Raw genomic sequence first — 4450 nt, forward strand, 5'->3', positions numbered from 1 at the left:
TTGAGCTTTAAACCAACTTTTTCACTCTCCACTTTCACTTTCATCAAGAGGCTTTTTAGTTCCTCTTCACTTTCTGCCATAAGGGTGGTGTCATCTGCATATCTGAGGTTTTTGATATTTCTCCTGGCAATCTTGATTTTAGCTTGTGCTTCTTCCAGTCCAGCGTTTCTCATGATGTACTCTGCATATAAGTTAAATAAGCAGGGTGACAATATACAGCCTTGACATACTCCTTTTCCTATTTGGAACCAGTCTGTTGTTCCATGTCTAGTTCTAACTGTTGCTTCCTGACCTGTATATAGGTTTCTCAAAAGGCGGGTCAGGTGTTCTGGTATTCCCATCTCTTTCAGAATTTCCCACAGTTTATTGTGATCCACACAGTCAAAGGCTTTGGCATAGTTACTTCTAGCTAAAAGTTGATTTAAAAAACAAATGTATTTAATTATTTGGCTATGCCAGGTCTTGGGTGCCACATGCAGAATCTTTGTTTTTCACTGTAGCATGTGTGATCTTTAGTTGCCATATCCAGACTCTTGTTTGCAGCATGTGGGATCTAGTTCTCAGACCAGGGGTTGAACCCAGACCCCTTGCATTGGGAGCACAGTCTTAGCCATTGGACTACAAGGGAAGTCCCTTAAAGTCTCTTAATCAATCCATAATTTTAACTTCCTATTATAGACATTTCTTACAGCTAGCAGGGCCTCATCTTCCATCCCCTCCTCTTTGCCAAGGTTGTTTCTCAGCAGAGAAAGAAGCTTCTGTGTATCAGTGATGGTGGAAGAAGAGCCTTTAGTCTGCTTCCTATTCTCTTTATCTGTATCATCCAAAAGAAGTCACTGACCATGTGTGGCTATTGAGCACTGGAAATGTGGCCAAGCCAAACTGAGATGTGCTATAAAACTAATAATACATATTGACTTTCAAAGGCTTAGTACAAAAAAAAAAAAGAATATAAAATATCTCACTAATATTTTATATTGATTTCAGGTTGAAATGCAAATATTTTTACTTACATTGGGTTAAATATGTTAACTATTACCCTTAATTTCACCTTTTTTAAACCTTTTTAATGTGGCTACTGCTCCTGCTAAGTCACTTCAGTCGTGTCCGACTCTGTGTGACCCCATAGACGGCAGCCCACCAGGCTTCCCCATCCCTGGGATTCTCCAGGCAAGAACACTGGAGTGGGTTGCCATTTCCTCCTCCAGTGCATGAAAGTGAAAAGTGAAAGTGAAGTCGCTCAGTCATGTCCGACCCTAAGCGACCCCATGGACTGCAGCCTACCAGGCTCCTCCGTCCATGGGGTTTTCCAGGCAAGAGTACTGGAGTGGGGTGCCATTGTCTTCTCCGAATGTGGCTAATCATAAATTACATGTGTAACTTGCATTATATTTCCATTGCCCTAGGCTGCTCTGGGTCTTCTACCACTGGTGCAGTGTGGCTAGTCTGTGTGTGTTTCCTCGGCAGTCTGCACTTGCATCTGCTGAGGAGTATCCAGTCCGGCATGATAACTACTAAGGATGGCTACCGTCATGGGGACCATCCTCCAGGTATAAATTCTTCACCAATTTCAGCTTTTTTTTCCCAGCCCAATCCATTTTTATCTTTCTGTCTGTGATACTGTGATTGATGATAAGAAATATGTATTTGTTCTTTGCCCTGGTTTTGGCACAGAGCTCCTAAAACCTTTGGAATTTCCTGGGATAAGAGCAGATACAGGTGCATCTTGTTACGTTAGTGAGATGACTTTGGGAAGCACTCCTCAGGGTGGGGCTGGTTGCTGGCCAACCAGCCATGTGGTTAGAGGGTTGGAATTCTCAGTCCCACTCTCCTGACCTTCTGGGAGGGGATACACTGGAGTGAGTGAGTGATGGTGCCTCAGTCATGCTGGACTCTTTGTGACCCCATGGATTATAGCCTGACAGGCTCTTCTGTCCATGGAATTCTCTGGGCAAGAATACTGGAGTGGGTTGCCATTTCCTTCTCCAAGAAAATGGCAGAGGCTGGAGGTTGGCAGAGGATAAATATAGAGAGAAAATGGCAGAGGCTGGATTAAAGCTGGAGGTTGAATCAATAACCAGTGACTAAGACTTTATTTTGGGGGGCTCCAAAATCACTGCAGATGGTGATTGCAACCATGAAATTAAAAGACGCTTACTCCTTGGAAGGAAAGTTATGACCAACCTAGATAGCATATTCAAAAGCAGAGACATTACTTTGCCAACAATGGTCCGTCTAGTCAAGGCTATGGTTTTTCCTGTGGTCATGTATGGATGTGAGAGTTGGACTGTGAAGAAAGCTGAGCACCAAAGAATTGATGCTTTTGAACTGTGGTGTTGGAGAAGACTCTTGAGAGTCCCTTGGACTGCAAGGAGATCCAACCAGTCCATTCTGAAGGAGATCAGCCCTGGGATTTCTTTGGAAGGAATGATGCTGAAGCTGAACCTCCAGTACTTTGGCCACCTCATGGAAAGAGCTGACTCATTGGAAAAGACCCTGATGCTGGGAGGGACTGGGGGCAGGAGGAGAAGGGGACGACAGAGGATGAGATGGCTGGATGGCATCACCGACTTGATGGATGTGAATTTGAGTGAACTCCAGGAGTTGGTGATGGACAGGGAGGCCTGGCGTGCTGTGATTCATGGGGTCGCAAAGAGTCGGACATGATTGAACGACTGAACTGAACTGAACTGAATGATTTAATCAATCATGGCTGTGTAATGAAGCCCCAAAGTTTAATCTTCTGGGTTGGTGAGAGGTGGAGATTTGGCAAGAGTAGTGGCCTCAGAGAGGGCATGGATGCTCTGAGACATTCCCCCATACCTTTCCCTATGCATTTCTTCCACTTGGCTATTGGTGGCTCAGACAGTAAAGAATCTGTCTGCAATGCAGGAGACCCAGGTTCACTCCCTGGGTCGGGAAGACACCCTGGAGAAGGAGATGGCAACCCACTGCAGTATTCTTGCCTGGACAATTCTATAGACAGTGGAGCCTGGTTGGCTACAGTCTGTGGGGTGACAAAGAGTAGAATAGAACTGAGTGACTCACACTTTCACTTTTCATTCTTAAGTTACATGCTGTTATAATAAGCCAGTGATCTACTGAGTAAAATGCTTTTCTGAGTTCTGTGTGTTGCTCTAGCAAATTTATTGAACCTAAGGAGGGGGTCATGGGAACCTCTGATTTATAGTCAGAAGTACAGATGACAACCTGGGTTTGTGATTAGTCATCTGCATTTAAATAGAGGGTTGATATAAAGGGCAGTCTTGTCAGAATTGAACCCTGAAACTGTGGACTCTGACTCTATCTCCAGGTAGTTAGGGTCAGAATGGAGCTGAACTGTAGGACACATAGCCAGGGTCCACGAATTATTTGCTTATGGTAGAGAAAACTGCCCTAGCACACACCCACATTGGAATTAGGTATAGAATGTTTACAGTCTTTGCAGTATCTCTGATTCCTACCATTTAGTAGCATATAAAAGTCATTTGTCATTGTTCAGTCACTCAGTCATGTCCAACTCTTTGCAACCCCATGAACTGCAGCTCGCCAAGCTGCCCTATCTTTTACCATCTCCCGGAGCTTACTCAAACTCATGTCCATTGAATTGATGATGCCTTCCAGCCATCTCATCTTCTGTTGTCCCCTTCTCCTCCTGCCTCTGTAGAGGTCATAGGCTTTTAAAAAGCCTATAAAGTCTTTGTATAATACTGTATCCCAGGCTTATTGTTCTAGAATCCTCCAACTGGCTTTGTTAACTTACCATTCCAGAGCAGTGATCAACTAGTCAATCCTGTAGGAAACAAACCCAGAATATACATTGGAAGGACTGATGCTGAATGCTTTGGCCACCTGATGCGAAGCTCCAATAATTTGGCCGCCTAATGTGAAGAGTCAACTCATTGGTAAAACCCTGAGGCTGGAAAAGATTGAGAGCAAGAGGAGAAGGGGACAACAGAGGTGAGATGGTTTGGATGGCATTACTGACTCAATGGACATGGGTTTGAGCAAACTCCAGGAGACAGTGAAGGACAGGGAAGCCTGGAGTGCTGCAGTTCATGGGGTCTCAAAGAGTCAGACACAACTTACCGACCGAACAACAGAGCTATAAGAGATAAAACCGAGAGGCTGATTACACGCCTGGATGTCTTCAAATTCTCCCACAAGCTATCTGGAGTTACTGTCATCTTGCTAAACCCTCCTTTACCCAAGGCCAGGAATGATGGTTCACCAAATTCCTATTTCAGGATTCAACTATGCTTATCTTCTTTCTGTCTGGCTGCAGCCCTCCTAATCTGTCTCTTTTTCTCCTATCATGTAAAACTTTCTCTTTCTTTTTCCTGTCTGAAAGATCTTTCCTATCCATTGTGTTCTGCCTGCTCTTCATACGATGGATTATGACGCGTGCCTGCTCAGCCACTTCAGTCATATCTGATTCTTTGTGACCCTA

The sequence above is a fragment of the Bos grunniens genome, chromosome 20, assembly GCF_055505025.1.
Source record: "Bos grunniens cultivar Pamir isolate PY7600 chromosome 20, Bosgru_T2T1.0, whole genome shotgun sequence".
Classification (NCBI taxonomy): Eukaryota; Metazoa; Chordata; class Mammalia; order Artiodactyla; family Bovidae; genus Bos; species Bos grunniens.